General features: G+C 31.7%; 1 long non-coding RNA gene across 1 annotated transcript; it reads right to left on the bottom strand.

Moving 5' to 3' along the window:
* On the bottom strand, nt 1-22,459 carry LOC118182520 (uncharacterized). The gene is made up of 4 exons (XR_004757078.2): nt 22,261-22,459; nt 21,821-21,947; nt 20,709-20,831; nt 1-13,232 (listed from the first exon to the last, which is right to left on the bottom strand). It is a non-coding gene; the product is annotated as an uncharacterized LOC118182520 (long non-coding RNA).
* Between the last annotated feature and the right edge of the window lie 319 nt (nt 22,460-22,778).

Genomic DNA, 22,778 nt, shown 5'->3' with positions numbered 1-22,778 from the left:
TTATTGTCTTTCTTTTTATGTTTATTTTAAGAAACTGTAACAAGATTCTATAACAAAGCACTTACTTGATTTGATATAACATTTAAAATGCTTAAATTTAACACTTATTAAATAAACTGATTAAATTTTTAAAAATGATAATGATTCTTCTGAAATTTTTAAACAGCCTTTCTCAACCCCATTTAGTGAAAAGTTTGCTATGATAATTTTTTTTCTGTGCTTGTTTTATTTATTAGCTTATTTTTTTATATTTCTCTTCTACATTAAATTCATAAAAACATATTTAAAATTAGAACTATTCTTACATTTGTCAAGAAAAATCAATTAATAACTGGTTTAAGCTAGAAGAATAAATTCTGGTTGAGAAATGATGATCAAAATTCTTTTTGATCGGCTGATCAGCTGGTAGAGAAAAGCTATTGTTTAAATTAAATTTATATTTTTCATGTTTAAAAGACACTTATAACTAATATGATTACATTTTTCAAAACTTTACTAACTGATAACACTTTACTAACTGATATGCATGAATACAATAATTCTAAAATGGTAAATAAAAATTTAAAACTACTAATATACTAATAAACATAAAATTTTGTTATTGCATACTTTGAACGTCATAATATATTCAAATTTCCATGATTATTTTAAATTACAATATATTAACATGCAATATAATAGAACCTTTTGAGTTAAATACAATAAAACATGCAGATTATTAGTATGAAAAATACTTAAAATTCATAAATTCTGCATTACTGAAAAATTGTATTTTTTTAAATATCTGAATTCTTTCACATTAAAATATACCGTTCATATAAAGTTTTAATCTCCAGTAATTTATCCTCTATAAAATGTGTGGCTTAATCTTCGAGACAAGCATATGACTACTAGTAGGATCAATCAAGTAACTATTTATGTTCATAGCACATTCAAGCTGTATGCAACTTATATCCAGCAGTGATAGCACATCTTTTCATGCACAGGAGTCACTGTCTTGTTGCATCACCCTTGTTTATTTCACATATATGAAATTTGATAAACATTTGTTATCTATTTTCATTAGAATCAATTTATATACAGAGAATTTTTTAAAGATATGAAAACTAAGAAATGTTTCTTACAAATGTAAAATACTCATTTCTTAAATTCTAAATGTTGAAATAAGTATTATTTTAAACATTCTTATAACTTTAGGAACTTGCCTCTTATTTTTAGTGTGCTGGAGAATTAAAAAAAGAAATTCGATAAATTAAGACAGCCTTTTGCATCGATGTATTTTTATATGTAATTTTAAATTGAAATCCTCTGTTGTACAGTAAATAGCTCAAGTTACAGCACTTCTTAACAGTTAAGACTTTGTCAGTGTTTGGCCCAGTTACAATGTACTTAAAGTCTGATATAAATGATAATTAATGTAAATAATTACACAAACCCAATAAAAATTTCAGGGCTGTGGAGTCATAGAGTCGGAATCAGAGTCAGGCAGATTTTGGGATAAAAGGCGTCGTAGCTGGAGTTGCTAAAATCAGGTCGACTCCAACTCCAGTTTTTGTTGAAAAGTTTGAATTTGAAATGAAATACAAATGAATTGGAAAAAAAAATTAATGATAAGCTGAGTTATTTTTATTTGTGGACTATATACATTAATAAATAGTTATTTTCTATTTTATTGAATATTAATAAATAAATATATAAGGGAGGAGGATGGATGCGATATTTGCCATTAGTGATTAAACTGATTCATTTAGTTACAAATCTCACTGGTAAATTTAAGTAAGCAGCAATCAAGAACTCCCAAAATTGATGCCATTCTTAGGAAGCGAGCAGGAAAAGGAGAAATTATTGATTAAGCAATGCGATAAGGAAGTACATATTTGATGATAAAGAGGTTGTTAGAATTAAGAACTTTTTTAGAAGATGTAGATAACCCTAATGTTTCACTAACAGAAAGACAGTGGAATGATCTTGCAGAATTGGAAACTCTTCTTTCTACATCGTATAGCCACAAAAAAGCTGCAATCTGAAGAATTGACAGGAGGCGAGAATGGAAGAATGTGATGTTTGTTCTTTCTGAAATGGAGGGCTTATTGCAGAAGGAATCATTTCTTCAATGAAGAAAAGAGAAACTAGTTTGCTGTAGATCTGAAATATCGAATTTTCTTAGATGATGAACAAATTAAAACCGCAAAGAAAGCCATCTATGAAGTTTCATTAAGAATGAAATTATTCTCCAAACAACTGAAGAATTCAAATCAGGACAGTCAAACTGCAGACATTGCAATTGAGTCTCTATCATCTTCTCCCAGTGATGAATTATATTTTGAGAAATATTTTTGGATAATATTGAAAAGGCTAAGGCAAAGTGAATGAAAATAAAGAACCAAGAGCCTTTAGATATAAAAATTAAAAAATATAAACAAGATTTCTGCATGGCATTTGAAGAAATAAAGAAATAGGATTGCATTTGCAAGACAACTCGTTTAGAACTTATAAAAATCTATCCTGAAAAGTTAAAAGAAGTAGCTCTAACAGTAACAGCTCTTCCTCCAACTCAAGTTAGTGTGGAAAGAGTCTTCTCAGCTCTGACACTTATCAAATCGGATCTATGGCCCTACAACAAAGAACAAAGATCTTGCCGAAGCTATACTGTTTCTTAAAAATAACTAATGCTGGTTTTTCCATTTCATACTAAATGTTAATATAAATAATTTGCTATGCCATCAATTTTTTTTTTCTGTAGCATCTATTACTTCTTTTATATTAATAAAATAAGCTGTAACCCCTGCATATATGAGGGAGTCTGAGTCAAAAATTCCGGGAGTCTGTCATTTTCCCTACCGACTTCACAGCTCTGAAAACTTTTATAGGTGGTCAAACATTCTAATAATGCAAAAGTTTTATGCATTCAGCAAACAATTCAATTAATTTGATTTTGAATGATTATTTTAAATTCACAAGCATATTCATTGTGCAAGAGTAAGGAATGTTAATGGAATGTTCTCACTTGAAGGAAGGCACAGATGAAATGCAGACTTTTTTTTAAGGATATACGATTGACATCAGAAAACAGAAAGTACAATGTAATAAAACAGAATCAGTTGCATGTCACTAAGAGTGATGTACAAATGATTCACATCTCTCCCTAAAATGAAAAGTAATCTAAATTAAACTTCAGCATGATTAAACTTTTGTTTCCCACATATATGTAGAATAACCCCCCCCCCATTTTCTCAAAACTATTTTTATTCATACAGAAACTTAAAATTTATTTCGCAGAATATTATTAAATATTACTTATTACATTTACATATGAAATACATATATAAATTATAATTTTTTTAATTGGCTAATGCATATATATACAAATATATGCAAGATAAAAAAATATGTAAATCAAAATTATAATTCAAATTAGCAATATCCTCTTAATTTCTCATTTTTTAATTTGGGTATTTCCTCTCTGTATTCTAGTAACTTTTTCTGTACTGCGTTATTTCTAGATTAATCCATAACATATGACTTACATAACACTGATGATGTGGCTAATTCGGAACCTGAACTCAAAATTTTGAGAACTGAAATCTTTCTCTTAACAGGCTGCCATACTGGATAACTGCACACTTTTTTTTTTTTAACTCTGTCCACATGAAGGCATTGCTTGATGCTTTTCTTCCTATCATTCTAATTTTGAAACTGTTAACTACTCTGAAACAGGCACAATTAATGTGCCTAGCGAATTGTGGCCACAAATGTTTAACTAGAATTGTAATTAAGATGAATATTTACTTAAGCTGCCTTGACTGCCAAGTTTGTTTCTCAATATGAATCTACATTCTACGCCATCAGTATTCTCTACATCAACATTGCCATGTCTTTTTGATTACATTATATGCATATTCACATAAATTGTGCAATAAAGTAGACCAGCAAAATTAATGACAGGATTCCATTTTTTCTTTAAAAAGAAATAATTCAAGCGGTCAAGACTTCACCATTTTCCATTCTTTTAATAAAATACTGGAACTTCTGGGATATTTTTAAAAACATTTTTAAGATTTACATGCTTACCATTTATGAGAAATGTTCCAGGAATAATTACATAACATTAAAAGTGAAATCTTTTATGAAACCTTTTTTTAAAATATAAAATTAAATATTTTTATTAGAGAAATCTTGATACAAAAGAAACACAGCTAAAATATTTTAATTATTAGACATTCAATAATGACAAAACACACAACCTATCTGCATAAGCTCCAATTCAGATTAGATTGAGGAGGATATGAGGCTCTCATAGCCCTCTTTTCCCCACCACTACCTTCACAAGAGGACTTTCAGATGAACTGATTACAACCTTTTTTAATTTTTTTCACTGTTTTCTAGATGGAATGTGCCTTTAAGGCACTCATTCATTGAGCCAGACACATCACAGATTTAGTGGCATAATGCATTCAACTTTATTCCTATTTTACAGTTCCTATTCCTGAATGAGGCATGCATGTTTGCAATAATCACACAAACATGCATGCCTCATTTCAGATTCTATCCTCAGCCCATCAGTATGGTAGTTAGCTTCTGCTAACTTATTATTTATGATCATCATATGGGCAATTACAAGCAAGACATTTTACATACCAGGACCTCCACTCCAAATAAACTTTGACTAGAGAATAAAAGTTAATTTACCTCTACATATAATGTTCTGCTGTAGCATGTAGTTTTCAACACTTCTAAAAATGCATCAGAAATATAAAGGTGTTTTAGTTTATAATTTTTAATCAGGTTTCTGACTTTGATAATCAATACCAGCAAGTATAAAAACATTCTGAAATTTAGTTGCTTTAAAGTTTTTATACCTTAAAATTCTATTAAAATGTTTCTCTTATTGATACAAATAGTATGTTATGATATGGACATGTTTGAATTGAAAGAAAAAAGGAAATTCCTGCAAAACAACACATGAATTAATAAAACACTCCGGAACTAGACGCAAATTGGCTTTAAAAAAGCGGCAGCTATAGAATATAATAAAATCTTTACTCCACACAAGCGCACTTTCCCAAAATATGAACCACAGCAAAAACCACAACAAATATGCTCCCATCCAAACGAATGCTACATGCTCAGAGCACCAAGTTCAATTACAAAAATTCATGGCTAACACAATAATTATTTCGTGTTAGTCTATGATTCCAAGTGACAGTTAAAAGGTATACACAATTTTAGGAGTATTAATATAATAGCGATCTAAAAAGAAACACAAATAAACAAGTTTTGTAAGCCATTCATAGTTCATCTCCATCTGTATAACAGTATGAACTATACAGCAGTACATCCAGCTACACAACTAACGACTGATTAAAGGAAATTACATATGTACCAACTGAACAGAAACTAGAAACACCAGAATACCAAACTGCTAAAGAACATGAGGAATTCTCATACTTCAGCTCAGTCATGTGGCTGACATACAAATATATAGCAGCAACAAAGATATAGCCTTAGCTTTTTTATTCTACCGTTATTTTCTTCTCAACAGCAGTCTTGTGCCCACATAGCTCTGCCTCTAAAACTATAAATGCCTTTTTTACAACAAATCCATGAGTGAAATGCATTTTGCAGGCCATGTCCAATTGCTTTGGGGGAGGTCAAATGCAGCTCATGCACACCATGTTCAGGAATCTGCAACAAAAATCTAAAAGCAATACTGCAATGAATATAAACTATGCATAAATGCACATGATAAATAAGTAGTTATGTGTAATTACAATGGTTAATAACCAGCCTTCCTAGATTTCCTTTCCTGGCTATTATCTACATAACAAAAGATGGCAAAGATCATTAAGCACCTCTTGAAGAATATGTTTATAAAGTCTCCCACAATAAAATTCATGATCAGTGGGTAACACAAATTGTTTTTAGATTTTATTCAAAGAACGTAGACTTTCCTTTTTAATGTCTTAAAGTTACTCACTTATTGCTATGTCATGACTACAGACAGTCATTGAACAGTTTCATATTTTGGTTAAGACTGCTGAATATTGATAGTCTGATATGCGTTCGAACCTAGATGAATGTGCTGGCTGCATGATTGGTTTTCATTGTTTTCCCTATGCGCAATGTGAATACGAGCCAATTCCCTTTTGAAAGTCTTCCACAGGATTATTTTTCTCCTTATCCAGACAGTTCTCGTGTGCCCTTCCGTACTGAAATTAACAACCCAATAACTTATCTAAATTTTTAAAATACAGTAAAATTTTCTGACTAATTGAATTTGCCATGTTTCCATTATACACTGCCATATGCATCTTTTCTGAGGTAGGCAGCCCACATGTTTGCTTACATCAGTGAACCTAAACATTAATAAATTCAATATTACACAAATTAAAGTTACAGTGACAAGTTCACAATGCTTGTCAGATACTTAAAAAGCTATACAAATCTGTTCACCAAAATCTGCTACTGAGCTCTGTTCATCAATGTTGTTTTCTGGTGGAAGATGGAGACTGAAGTAGAGTTTAATTAAAACACACACACACACAAAAAAAAAAAAAAAAAAAAAAAAAAACTGAGGGCTAGATAACTTGGTTAAATCATTTCTAAAACTTTATATCTTGGAAAAGTTCATACCAATACCTTTCCTACGGACTATAGCTAGGTGACTTTTCATAAAATGTGAGCCACCGATGACTCAAATGTGCTTCAGAAATAAATCAACAGAAACATATGGTGGCATAACCTGAAAACTCATTATTTACATCCCAACATCTAAAACTCACAGTAACTGGCTGATCAGTAAAACCGCTGAACACTAGTAGTCTGACATAGGTTCACATTCCATTGAATGGGCAAACTGCATGGTTCTTTTTGTGTTTTTCCACATGTGTAACTTTTTTATACCCAAATAGCATTTTAGTGCTTTCCCATGTTCAAAATAAACCAGTTCAATCTAAAACTGCACAATATTTAAGATGCATACCCTTAATTCAACTAACTACTTATTTCAGCTACTAACATGAACTAAGTAAGCAGGCAACCATCAAAACTAGGTCTCTAATGATTGACAGGTCCAACCAACTACTCTAATGAACCTTATTTGCTGTTGCACAAGTATTATTACTGTGCACATAAAGCTAAAGAAATCTACTATGGTGTTCCTTGGCACCAGCTAAACCATGTGTGTTATTTACCTCATTAAATGGTGCTGCCATGATATGCACTATCAATTAAAAACATATAGAGGACATGTAGTGCTTTCTACAATACTCTGCTGGAAAATCATAACTTGACCATTTGGCTGCAAATCTACTACCCTTTGATGCGCGATAGTTGCGCCCTGAAACCACCGATTTACAAATTTTCCCCTGCTCTTCTTTCTACACTATTTGGGTGAAAACCGATTCATTACTTATCTTTTTACCTCTAAATAACACAAAATTACTGCAGAACCGTACATTTTTTAGGTCTTAGTACTTTAAATCGGATGCCTTTTAAAATTCATTTTCAATGAGACAAAATAACTTCCTTTTATTAATAACTTTAAATTCCAAAAGATTTTCATTGCACATCATTATTTCTATCATAAACAATAAATACAGCAATAATTAAACTGCATTTATAAACAACCTGTGTATATTTAGGGCATGCTCTTTACAAAGTTGTTTGCTGCTTTCAAATAGAAATGTTTATTTTTACCCGGATATAGATAAGGGGCTTTTAAACCACAGAGTTCTTTTATTACCAAACAATACATGCACCTGCTCAGATAAAATGTCTTTCATTTCTAGAGATTTTTCTCTGTGCTCAACACGTTTGCTTTCTAGGCTAGTACTGTGATTTTCTTAATTATTTTGTGTGGTTTAATTAAATTGCAAATATATTTTTTGATAATTAAAAATAGAAATCACTTAAAAATTTTAATTGAAAATATTTTGTTTTCTACTGTCGAAATTCAAAATGCCTTGCAAAGAGTTAGAAATAGCTGATGCATTAGTATTGCTTAAAGAATTACCTTCAGATCCAGAATCAGTGGTCTCTGAGGACAAAAGTGAGGGAGAAGGAAATAATCCTTAAAACCCCTTCCCTTCCTCCCACTTATGGAAATATAGAAGATGAAAGTCATAATCAGTCAGAAAATGACGATATAAATTTACCAGGTCCTTCCAGAATCGCATATGTAACATAGAATAAAATACAGAATGTAGTTAAATCAATTCCCAAATTTTCTGAGGATTATGGCCCAACTGAAGAAATAAATGATCTCTATGGAAGATGCAAAACTCATGGATATATTTATGGCTTTTTTATTGCTGAAATGTGACTCAAAAAGGTAAGCCATTTTCATGTGTAAATCTTCACGATATGTTGAAATCTTTAGGGATAAACATTCTAATGAGAATTATAAAACTCCCAAGCTATTGAGAGTTCTGGTTAACTAATAAAATACTGAATGAATTTTATGTGGCGAAGCAAATGGCAGTAAAAATATTTTCATGGATTTTAGGCAAATTGCATTTGAACGATAACAGTCTAATGCCAAAAAGAGAGGACAAAACATTTGACAAACTTTATAAAGTTCAGCCTCTATCAATTCATTTGTCGGAAAGCTTCGATAATCTCTTTAGACCAGGGAAAAAATCAGTCAATTGACAAATCAATGATTCGTTTCAAAGGTAGAAGTTCATTAAAATAATACTTATATAAAAAACCAATAAAATGAGGATATAAAGTGTGGATGCGTTGCGATGAAAGCGCCTATGCTTGTAAATTTCAAATTTATACTGCAAAACCCACGAAGTGAAAAACAATCTGAGTGAAAGAGTGGTAAAAATGCTAAGTGAGCCCTTGTATGGTAAAAATCATAGAATATACATGGACAATTATTTTACATTCTATGAACTTTTCAAGTTTTTAGAAACAAAAAATGTATTTTTTTGTAGAACTGTAAATATAAAAAGAAAAAAACCTTCTCAAAACAAAGAAATTAAAACGAGGTGACTTCGACTGGGCAGTAAGAGATGACAAAAAAACTTGTCTAAAATGGAAAGACAAAAGATGTGTTACTATTTTATCTAGCCAAGTTGATCCCGTTATTCCATCTACTGTAGAAAAGAAAGAAAAAACTGGACAGAAAGTTCAGATACAGTGTCCAAAGGCAAATTACAGATTACAATAAAAATACGGGATATGTGGACCACTTTGACCAACTCAAAAGCTTATATGAAATTGACAGAAAAAGTAAATGGTGGCATCAAATCTTCTTTCATTTTATTGATGTCACCATTATAAACGCTTTCATTATATACCGAATGCTTCCAGAAAGTGACCCCAGTTTGAAAATACTCACGTCTTTCAGAATGAATATCATCAATAGTATGATATGAATGGGAAACAAAGGATCCGTACCAAAGCAAAAAGATCAAGCCTGCCTATCATCATAAAAAAAAAAGTAAATTTCATGTGCCAGATGAAAAACAACTAAAGAATCAGGGGTGTAGCTAGAGGGGGGCAAGGGGAGGCATCTGTCCCCGGGCGCAGAATCCAAGGGGCGCCAAACTGATGTTACGACATTCTAGAATTAAATGTTTTCCATCCTTGGCAAGCAGTAGGGGGCGCGAAATCTTCAGTTGTCCCTGGGCGCTGAAAACCCTAGCTACGACTCTGTAAAGAATGCAGAACATAAGCCAGTAAAATGCAAATCCTGGTGGTGTACATTTTGTAGCACAAGGGAGAAATGTCATAGAAAAAGATACTTGTGAGAAACGTTAAATGTTGGCTTATGCATGTACCAAAAAGATAAAACTTGCTTTGAAGAATTTTATAAAAAATAACTTAGTTCTTTGACATTTAAAAAAAAATCACAGAGTTTTTTAATATTTGAGATTTTTTTATCTATTTATCACAATTTCCTTATTAAGTATGTTCTTATGTTTTCACTGCTATAGAAAAATTACATAAATTTCAAATTTTTTCTGATGATTTACTTTGTAAAATAAAGTAAAAAATGTACATTTGATGCAATTTTTTAAATCCAATTTTCTTTTTAATTCGCAAATTTCGTCATTCATTCGAAATGCACGCGGAAGTAGGCAAGTTGTTTTTTCCTTCTAACTCAGTAAGTTTCCGATTAATAGCTCCTTCAGTATCAGGATCATAATATTCAATTTCTAGACGTATTTAGTTAAAACATTATAAAAATAATATTGCGTGCATCAAAGGGTTAACTGGGTAATGCCCTTGAACAAAAGTAGTTTGTTCTAAATTTGTTCTGAACAACTGAACAGCCAAGCTAAATGCTGCTTCTGCCATAATCCTGAGTGTATACGGACACAAAGTAGTATCCTTTAAAATCTCCACTCTTATCTCAGCTAAGAGGATGGCTGCACAGAAGTTTTCATGGATTTCCCAATGTGCAGTGTGATTATAAGATTTTAAAGCCATGTTTAAAAAGTTATAGTTATTTGGGTAATGTATACACTAACTATGCTTTAGAATTCCGATTTATAAACTTTTTATGTTTTTATTTAATTTCTTACATTTCATGTATTTTTACAAAAGTACCAATTCTTAAAATATACACCAATGAAACAAAATTAAAAAAAAAAAAAAAAAAAAAAAAATTCACAGAACAAGTAGCTAACACCAAACTGTAGTTATATTTTTTAAAGAGCAATTCTTAAAATATAAAGAAAAACCAGAGAGCAAGTCGATAAGACTACTAAATATTTGCAGTTCAACCAAAATTTTAATTGCTGCAAACAAACTCACTGCATGAGTGTTCTCCCTGTTCTTCCCATACGTAATGTGAATGCAAGTCAGTTTATCTTAAAAAGTCCTCCACAAAGGCATCCCTTACTTTAGACTGATATTCATTTTGTGCTTTGCAATACAGTACAAAGTTTGTAATCTGGACATCCATTATCCGGACCTCAAAGCCACACACTTTTTTTTTTGTATGCTTTACGCATGCGCGTTAATAATGTGCATACATTACATGCCCTATACTTCCACAATCATAACACCTTAGGTCTTTACTCTTATTAGGTATAGCGCATGCTTTATTTTGTGTGTTAGTACTTGAATAACCCTTATTCTTCGTATCTGGAATGCAGATTTTCTCATAAATTTTTTATTTCTCTTTGAATTCAGAAATAGTTTTACACCTATACAAAATAATTTTGCTACTACTCTGATCCGGTATCCCTTTGATTACATAATCAAGAATTGATGAATCATCAACAGAACTGGCTTTTTCACACATGGCAATTGAATATTCGGAAAGGGATTCACCAGGTTTTAAGTGTCGTTTAAGTCCAGACATAGTCTAAATGAACCGCATTTTTTTACTTAGCACGATATTACTTGCATAATCAGAACAGCTTGGCTTAATGATTTGTTTCTCTAACCATTCCGAAATCTGTTTATCAACTTCACCACGCAATGAACTGGAAATTGATCTGTCAGCACTATCCTCATCTTCAGAGCAGATGTTTTTATTTTATTCGGCTTGTAATTCCTTACTAAATGTAGTATTTCATCTCGATGTACTCCGTCTTTGATATGATTTAAATCAATTTCCTTGTCATGATAAATATTACTAATACACATCAAATAGTTTTGTGGTTGCAATTTTCAAATTTCTACTATGCATAATGTATGTTTTACGCATGCGCGCGTTGAAAGAAATGTTTAATAAACAAATATTTAGCTTTTTTTTGTAAAATTTGATACCCTTTGAATCATAATTGCTCTTTATTTCATAAATTACCTTTTCATATTTTTAATTGTATAATTTCTGCATGCCATCTTACTAGATTTAAATTGATGATATATAATTCAGAAAAAAAAACCCAATTCAGAATCGCCGAAGTCCCGAAGAGTCCGGATTACAGACTTTGTACTGTATTTAATTAAATATTAGTTCATAAATGTTTAAAAAAAGCCTTACCATTAACATTTCAACTGTAAAACTTTATGTATACTTTAATAATGCTAATTTGAAGATTAACACAGGTAACCTTATAGAATTACAGTTCATGAAAGTAACATGGAATATTTCCCAAATAAATACTACAGTACTCCCTTTTGCTCTCATCACATTAATTCCTTCAAAAGTATTAAAATACTATACTGTCTTACATTCTTAATATAATCTTGGTGAAAAACCTTTCCAACAATTTTGCATTTTCAAACAAATAAGGCACCAGATTATGTTACTATTTGAATAGACTCTTTTAAACTTCCACGTACATTTCATGATTACAAATATGAACAATCATTACATTTAAAAAAAAAAAAATGTATCACATACTTATTAAAAAGAAATAAAAATACTTTTAATTTACATTTGTTTTGTTCCTTCCTTTTAATTACAATAATATTCAGGTTTGTTTAAATTATACGTATTTTCTTAATTTGAACTATATGTAACACATTTCTTCTCTAGATAACTTTGTAGGATCACAGTTCTGTCATATGCACAATGTTATCAATGACATAATTTCCACATATAGCAAAAGTTTACTGTATACAGAAATTTTACAAATCACAGTCATAAAAGTTGAATAAAATTAACAGAAGGCTTACATTTAAATTTACAAGACAAGATGAACTAGGTAAAGAAAGACCTATTTTACCTTGTTTTGAAAATTTGGTTTATATTCTTTGCATCAGATGTTTGGATTCTGTCTGCAATTGAATATGAGCATTTGACATAGCAAGTAATAAAAAAAGGGGCTGAAAAAAACTTCAATTTTTTTATTGTTATTAACTGAATGATCAATAAGGGAAAAAGAATCCTGCAAAAATTGCACAATAAAGAATATGTTAACATAAATTCAACTTTAATTTGTAACAGCCCATTAAAAGTAGAGTACCTGGGTTCGTTTCTATCCGAATGGACATTTTCATGATTTTCCCCATGTGTAACTTGTCTAAATTTTGCATGTAAAAAATGTAGTCTGGGAAAAGGGAAGGCATATAACTTTATCCATATAGGTTTTAAATACATAAATTTACTTAAATTTCAAAGCAAGATCAAATACAAAAAATTAAAGTACTTAATTAAACAAATTTTGGAAAACTTATAATTAAGAAAGATGAGGGAGAGATTCAGAAGTTTAGTGCAGGTGAACTGCCTTCCAGCCAAGGGTGTCAAGTCTTCATATCTTTTTCAGATCTGAAGATCATGCTCGGACCCACTTCTGATTTGGCCATGTGAAAAAAGAACCCTGTGGAAGGGGGGGATAAAATAAAAATTTCAAAAAACAGTTCAGAAGTTATTAGTTTTAAATACACATAATATCCTAAAGAGAGTAAATAATGTTAGTATTAAAACACTCAAGAAATGGACTTAATAAAGACATATTTTAATATACTTTGTACCTGAAAAAATTTGATTTTTAGTTTTACAATAGGACACAATATGTAATGTGTATATATGGTCATATATGCTTTTTACTTTAATGTGCCTTATTATGACTACAAACCAATAATAGATGACCGGTCCATAGTTGTTTATGGACTGAGTATAATACATCACATATACTAAATTTATATATCACAAGGATATTTAATGAAATGTCCATCATTCATGATTCGACTTACAGCCTTTATTTAGCACAAGAAAAAAATTATCAGATTTGAGAAAAAGCATAATCTAAACATGGTGTGAAAAACTGTTCGAGATATGATGATAATAGTCTACAGAAAAAAAAAGAAAAAAAAATCTAGCTATGGTAACTGTCCACTCAACAAACACCAGAACAGATTAAAAGTGCAAGATATAAGCCCATCGGATATATATGCCAAGCAGAAGATCATTTACCCATTATTTTCAGTTTATACAGTACAAAGTCTCTAATCCGGACGTCCATTATCCAGAATAATCTATAATCTGGACCTCAAAGCCACAAACTTACGCATGTGCGTAATGCGCATGTCCGCTACGCATGCACGTAAAGACAGTACAGCGTTTACCCATGCTCGCTTCCGATAGTGAAGAAAGTAACAAAGAACATTATTGAAAACGAAAAAATTTCGATTGACAATCGGTATTCTCGACACAATTTCAGGACTTGAACAGTGGAACTTTGTAAGTGAACAAGAAATTATGTCTGTTTATAGAATTAAAGAGAAAGTATTAGCACAAAAAACGAAGCAACTTAAACAACTTGCATTGATAGAAATGTTTACTAAAGTAAACAAATAAACAGGGGCGTAGCTAGAGTTTCTAGCACCCGGGTACAACTGAAGAATTTGCGCCCCTTTCTGTGTGCGAGAAATGGAAAATATTTCATTAAAAAATTTCGTAGCATCAATTTGGTGCCCCTTGGATGCTGCGCCCGTGGACAGATGTCCCCCCTTGCCCCACCCTAGCTACGCTACTGCAAATAAACATTAAGCCTTTTTTTTTTTTTTTTTTTTTTTCTTTTTGTAAATTTTGATACCCTTTAGATCATAATTGCTCTTTATTTCATAAATTACAATTTAATATTTTTAATTGTATAATTTCTGCACACCATCTTACCAGATTTAAATTGATGATCTATAATCTGGAAAAATCCCTAATCCGGAATCGTCAAAGTCCCGACGAGTCCGGATTCCGGACTTTGTACTGTATATAGGAAATTCATGAAAAAATATTAAAACAAATAAATTACTTACATTAACAACAAATAACTAAATTTTAAATTAAAATAATGGAACAGCTAGAGGTAATGTTAATCAAAATGGCTCCATCCATGCAGATGAAAGCATACTGTGTTTTAGAATATGCAAATACATCATCTTTTATCATCGTTCAGAGTCATTTTCAAACGAAATTTCGTAAAGAACCATCACATTGTCACAACATTAAACAGTGAGTGAAATAGTTTCAGGACACAGGCTGCCTGTGTAAGAAAAACCAGCCCAGGATGAACAGCAGCCATAACCGAAGAAGCTCAATTCATGAAACATTTTTACAGAGTCCCACAAAATTAACGCGTCTTGCGAGTTCTGAACTCAATATGCCTCATGTAATAATGCGGCATCATATGAAAACGTCTCAAATTCCTTTCAGATGGTTAGGTATTAAAACCTTTCAACAAACCGTTGAATGAAGTTTTCTGTGAGAATATGCAAGATAATCTGGAGACAGATAGTTCTGATAACAGACTTGTGTTAACAGAGACAATTTTCACATTTCTGACAAAGTTAACCGTCACGGAAAATCCACACAGTGTTACGGTACACGAGTGTGATTGTCCAAAAGTGAACATTTTCAGCACCATTTTTAACACTTATGTTTCTGATCTTTTTATTTTGTGGAAAAATCAATTAATGGGTGCATTTACCAAGATATGCTATCAGAAGATGTTCTCTCAGTTGGAGGAAGTGGTTTCTGGCTTTATTCTGCAACAGGATGGTGCTCAACCAAGTTGGCATAAAAACATATAACAGTACCTGAATGATAATCTATCCCATAGGCAGATTGGCCATGCTGGATCAAACAATATGCCATTGCTTTCTTGGCCACTGAGATCCTAAGATTTAACCCATTGCTATTTTTTCCTATGGGGTTTTGTTACAGATAAAGTGCTCATGCCTCTATTTCACCAGACTTACAGCAACTGAAGAAGCTGATAATTGAAGTGTTCAAATCATTAACAAAGGATATTCTATCATGAGTAAGACAGGAACTAGAATATAGCATACATATTTTCCATGTCAATGAAAAAACATACATAGAACATCTATAGTAACTTGGATAACTATAATTTCACTGTAAATGATTTATCAAAACATAGTAATTACAGCATTCACAGATATGCTTCCTTTTTATCCCATTCAATATGAAACACCTAGTATGTGGTGTCTGTATGATGTAATTTTTTTTTATAAAAACTCAAGTAAGTCTGACAAGAGGTCTAAGGGAATAATGCATGTATGTCTGCATCATGTCAAAGTATTTAACAGCTCCAGCAAAATATAACTAGAATACTACCTATTCTATTAATGGTAATTACTACATTCAGTACTAGTACATGCTCTGGCATGTTGCTTAGCTGAATCCAGATAGCCAAGTGAGAGTTTCTCTCTATATACACTGCTGGCCATTAAAACTGTAACACCATGAAGGAAAGCAAATACAAAAAAGATATTTATTGTGCGTAAACAGTATAGCATGGAAACAAAATGATCAAATTTGTAAGCAGTCTGGGGGGTTCACAGGGGTACGAAATTAGTAGAAACAGCTGCCGGCCCTTGCACAGTTAAACATGGAGTCGAACTGGGCTTGGGTGACAGAATTGGGCAACTCGTTCCATGCTGCTTCAAGTCTATATCACACTTCAGTAACTGCATAAGCTGAAGAGAGGTGGCAGGCCAGTCTCTCAGCAGCTCATGACCACATGTTTTTAATGGGTGAAAAGTAGACAATGCAGTCCAAGACAGCAATCGAATACCCTGCATTTCGAGCAAGGTCAAAACACGACATGCAACATGTGGTCTTGCATTATCTTGTTGGAAGACGGCATTTGGCAAGCCTCAAAGATAAAGCACAACCGCTGGATGCAAGATGTCAGAAATGTACCCATGTGCGTTCAAATTACCGTCTATCTGAACTAGAGATACATATCATGTACCCAATGGCTGCCCAAACCATCACACCAGGTGCAGGGTTTCTATGCCAATATCGAATGCAAGCAGGTGAGGTCTGGTCTCCTTGAAGCCTTCAGACATGTATATGGCCATCAGAATACTGCACACAGAGCTGGGACTCATCTGAAAAGACGACATTGTGCCACTCCTGTATCCAGCTTTGTCGTTCGGCACACCAGTCGCCATCTCTCTCTATGCTGCATCATCACGGGAAGCCAAAGTAATGGTCACTGTGCTCATAGTCAATGCTGCTGCAAACATCAACACACTTTATAAGTGGATACTGGGCGTGCTGCAAACATGCCTTTTTCCTGACTAATGGTCCATGATGTGGTTGTGCGGCTTTGCAGGGATGACCTCACAATGTATCCATCCTCTTGGGCATTAGTCATGGAAGAGCATTGAGATCCTACATGCCATTCAGTATGACTCTCAGCAACCCTTTGATTCTATACTTGCATGGCAGGAGTTGGATGTTGACTTATGCAATTGGTGATATCAGGGAACGATAATCCACACTCTCACTAGGCAACGATCCTGCCTCTACCAAATTCAAACACTTGCTGGTAAGCATTTCTTCTTATTATTCGAGGCATAACATGATATTCTGAGCAGAGAGTTTTCCGAATGGGAATTCCATGAAACAACTTTCATTTATGCAATGGTTTAGATGTTGTTTCTCCCTCCTGCATCATCTAAATATGCTGAAATTCTAATCATTTACATATCCCAACCTCTTCTTGCTTTCATGGGATTTTGAAGTTCGTCAGATCATTCCTTTCTGGTGTTGCAATTTTAATGGCCAGCAGTTTATAATACGTGGCACTGTATTCTAACTTAATATGCTGCTACCCATTTAAATTCCAAATTTCAATATGTAAATTATAAAAATACAATTTAACAATATCAAGAAGTACACTAAAAATATGAAAGCTAATAAGTAATTTTTCATCATGAATATAATATAAAATAATATTAATATCACAAAGAACAAACTAATTCACTACACTACAATCTAACTTTATGAAAGCTAATAAGTAATTTTTCATCATGAAAATAATATAAAATAATATTAATATCACAAAGAACAAACTAATTCACTACACTACAATCTAACTTCTTCCATTTCAACATAAAGCACAATTTTTAATAAGAATACAATAATGAAAAGTAGGAATTTTTATCCTGGATGGGTAATAGACAAATTTTACTAATATATCAAATATACACCATTTGATGTTTTCACTTTTAACAATTCTGCTTTTATTATCTTTCACAGGTAAAACTTATAAAATTCTAACTAAAAAACCATTTAAATGGGGAGATATTATCTTCCTTTAACACAACTAACACACCTATAAATTTTCTAAACCATTTGGTGTGTTGTTGGAGGTGACTTAAATAATCAGTTTGCTAACATTTCCAAGTAACTTGAATCAACTTGGTAATAATCTGCCATTTAGAAAGTTCTATTATCAGTAGGATGAGATGAATGCAGTTCAGGATAAGAAGTAATAGAATGTCCAATAAAAAATTACCCAGCATTCATGCTTCAAAATCATTTGCTTCTGTTGTTAAAGGTAAAACTGGACGAGAATTCCTACACAAGTCCAAAATTCTTTTAAAATCAATTTCTAACTGTCGATTTCATGCTGAAGATGGTGTTTAAATGACTTAATACCTGCTTCACATAAACCAAAATTTGGTGTCCTTGGTTGAATCAGTTTCCAATTTATACCTTCAAATCAGAAATCTGCTTAATCAGAACTAGATATAACGACTTGATTTTTTGCTAACCATATTAGTATCGTTATCTGACATTATGGTATTGCATTTTCCACATGTAGCAATAAATCTTAAGTAGCAAGTAATGCATCTGTGGTTAAATCAGTTACTCCCTCTATATGTACTGCTTTAGTGGCTAAATATTTGAATATAGCAACATACACTTTCACATAACTACCTTTACTCTGATTTTTATATTTAATGAGAAATGAATCAGAAAAATCAAGTCTGCAAGTATTAAATACAGACACTGTGTTAACTCTTTCACGAGGAAAATTTCTCATAAGTTGTTCACATACAGTTGGTTTAACCTTAAAACATGTAAAAAAATTCATGTACAACCTTTTGTGCTTATATCTCAACTATTAATAATCCAAAATTTACTTAACCTGATTATTAAACCTGATGCAATAATGGGTACTCTTCTGCTATCGGGAGTTATATTCAGGAATGTGCGTATGTACATGTGTATGTGTTCTATGTGCATTATGTGTGTGTATACACGCACATACATCCATATATACATACATTTCTGAGACCAGTCCTGAAAACAGAAGAGTACCCAATAATGCTTGTGCAGCAAGATGCAAATATTTAACATAGTAATACTCAAAAATCAATCTAGTATATACAGGATATTTCGACATTACATAAGGAAATTTTTTACAGTTATTAAGATTACTATAAAGTCTGACTACTACTCTCAACAGAATCATTATCTAGACATTTATTTTTCAAGGATAGAATATCCTTTCAAAGATGTTGTAATTGTACATGCCTGCTGATGATTAGGATTAATTGGACAAATTTTTTAGGCTTGTTAAGGAAGAGGATAAATGCTTAAAACCTCTGGTAATTCAATGCATAATTCACAAGCAAGCTGTTTGTAGGAAACCCTCTGTCAAGCATTACTGCAACAGTTGTATCAGTAGTAAGCTTCACTCAATCTCATGAACTTAACTGTCATTACTTTCGTGAATTTTATTACAGATCAAAGCTGAATAACCTGACTTTTCATAATTGATGGTGCAGCAATGAGAAAGTTTTGTTGAAATTTTTTAAAATGAGAGATGTCAGATATTTTTTTTATGAGAAAAACTGCCCACAGTTTAATCCTAGTAAAGGGTACACAGGGATTTTTGCAACTTGGGGGTGTTGGTAAAATGTGTATAAATATTGCATAAAAGTATCACTTCACAATAAAAAATTATTTGTTTAATTCTTTGAGATAATTACATAAATGTTAATCTTTTATTCATTTTTTTTTTAGGAATTGGTAAAATATGTATAAATATTGTGTAAAAGTATCACTTCATATTAAAAAAAATGATTTTTTTTAATTCTGCGAGATAATTACACATTCATGTTTTTATGCCTAATGCTTGGTCCACCAAGCCTAGAATTTTTACAACCTGGCCCTTCCTAAAAAAATTTGTAGCTCCTTGCTATAGAGGACTGTTTTTGTTAACACACATTAAGGTAAGGAAATTGACCTTCTGAAGTTCAACATGAACACAGAATTCTCAAAACAGTGTCTCACAGGTACAAGGACCAGGCAGTAAAAAAATTTCAGTCAAAGCCATTTTTGTGAAGCATTACACACCTGAGCATTAAAGCCAGAGTCCACAATAAGTTAAATGAATGAATGAAAAAAAAGCTTTGATAAATACAAGTATGAAATTGTGACACTGAAGAATAAATCTCTTGCCAGTATGAATTAAAAAAGCAGCATGGATGAGTTAATGAATGAATGGTGGTTTTTCAATTGATTAGTATGAATTTGTTTTTTCTGAAAATCTGAATAAGTGGCTGAATTTATTAACCAGCGTGTTTAATATTGGCAGGTACTTTAATTTTGTTTTTCAAAACTTTAATAACAGAATATTCTCCTTAATCATCTAACAGCAATATAGGGTAAAATCTTAGGAGAGCCCACACCCTTGGCTACTAACTGGGAAAGTGCAGAATCACTCACTGCTTCGCACGTTTCTCAAAATCGCCAACTTGAAAATAACAAGTCAAAGAATTGCACAAACTCGGCATCCATGTATACATCGACTTATTTTCACTTAAAAACAAATCAGAGAATTGCACAAACTTGGCACTGCACACACCCTAGGCTTAGTCCATGTACACATCGATACGCGCCATATAAGTCAGCACACCAAGGTAGGATCCAACCTAATATAGCATACTTGTCAATTATATAATACTAAGTGAGAAAAAAATGCTTGCACAATAAAACTGCAATTAAAACTTTACTTAACCCAGATACTTACAGTTCTTTTCCCTTCAAGCAGCAACATTGTGTAGGACTGGACTATAGCACTTAGATTATATGAAGATTTTTGTCTTGATATCTCTGCGAGCTTCGTCGAATGCCTTTTGAAATTTACAAACATCTGTAAAATTAAAATTTGATTCATACAGATATGAGAAAATAAGTGTATTTGTCAAAATAATTTTAAAAAACTTTAATTTTAAGAAATTATAATTTCACTTTTACTAAATTTACATTTCTGTTGCTTACCACCTTCAAAGGACTAATAATTGTACTCTTTTAATAGCATGATGTATATGCCTCAGACAAGTAACATCTTACAAGTCAAAATACTTTCAAAAGGACATAAAAGAATAAGTTATATGCATCATGTCGCTTGGTCCCATATATTAAATATTTTTCATTTTATATATAGTACAACTATATTTTTAGGCTCCAGTATTACGCAGATATAACAAGAGCACATTATATTAAAATCAATACTTAGGATTTTTTTTCATCATTTCAAAAATTCTGATGAATGATATTACTTTAAAAAATATGTTCTTTTACTATTTGATTAATTTAATATTCTTAACAAATCCATACAATTCAGTATCTTTACAAGACAAATGTGTTTCAACATATGTAGAAAAGTTGCCGAGATATTTCGTCACTTAACATACTTGCATTAAATAGCACATAAAAGTATTAGTCAAAATTAAATTATCTGAAAATAAAGCTGTGTTCTTAAAAATACTGATGCATTAGTATTTAAATCAAATAGTGCCATACAGAATTATGCAACACATTATTATTACAAAGGTTCATCAGATATTTAAAAAAATTAGTTCAATAATATTCACATGAAAATCATGCATATGTTTCAGGTATATTTCATTTCAAACATACACTTGAGCAGCAGCAGCCTTATGAAATGAGGAACACTCACAGTGTAACGAATCTCTAATTTACTATTTTTCACTTTTTTTAAAGGTAGTACTTTTTTGGGGAAGGGGTAGGGGATCCCTCAAATCGTAACTGAGATTTGCGCAATTCCGTAAACAAATAGTCTTGGATAAACCATTGCGTAAAAAATTCTTTTAACATGTTTTTAAGTTGAACTTTTACCTGTTTTTTCTTCTGATGCTTGGCTCTCACTTCTAACAGACGGACAGAGTAGACAGATCAAAAGAATAGACAACAGGCCACAGTTTAAAACTCTCTCAGCAGTCCTTATATATGTGCAGAGGAGCTCCTAAAATATTTTTCAACAGTAGTTATGACAATAATTAATTTTTTAAAAAAATGATACTCAAATTCAGATTATTCATTTTCAACTGCTAATTCTTTTCACAACATTTTACATAAACTCTATATTGTACATATATCATAATGCATGGGGTGAATACATTTACATACGAAGTTCACACTAAAAGATTACAAAAAGTTTAAAAAAAAAAAATTTAAATGTTGCCACTTTTTTATATAAATATAATTTAAAAAGGATACTTAATATCAGGCGATCTAAACTGGTTATGCATGTAATGATGATAATATGTATTACACACCTCAGAATATCTAACTAAAGAGAAATTCATATTTGCCTTATTCACTAAACAATCAGATCGATCACATTCTAGCACCATTACTCCTTCGAGAGAGCTTGTATCATCACCTTCTTATGATGAATAACTCTCATAGCAACTCATAACACTTTCCCTACAAAGTTTCGGTTTGCTCTCTGCCAATGAGCGATGAAAACATCATCGTTTCTTTCGTAGATATACTGCGCAAGCGCCTTTCGAGAACTAACCTCTGCGCTACAGATAACACGCCGTGAAGGGGAATTCCCTTTCTCATTTGGCGAATTAGCTTATTTATTGGCGAAACGGGCGTGTTGAAATTACTAATTTTAGAAATAAGAACAGTTTGGAAAATTTGGATATTTTATAAAGGTAATATGGAAAAGTATAATTATGTGAAGATTATTTATTATGAATTATAATTTTTATGAATTTTAAATAAACTAAAAGATATGACCGGGAAAAAACACTTATATTTATTTGTGCTATTAAATTAATGAATA

Source organism: Stegodyphus dumicola, chromosome 10 (assembly GCF_044657685.1).
Source record: "Stegodyphus dumicola isolate Sdum_Otavi_A_Nest chromosome 10, ASM4465768v1".
NCBI lineage: Eukaryota > Metazoa > Arthropoda > Arachnida > Araneae > Eresidae > Stegodyphus > Stegodyphus dumicola.
The sequence above is the reverse complement of the archived record's forward strand: the minus strand, read 5'-3'. Positions and strand labels throughout refer to the sequence as shown.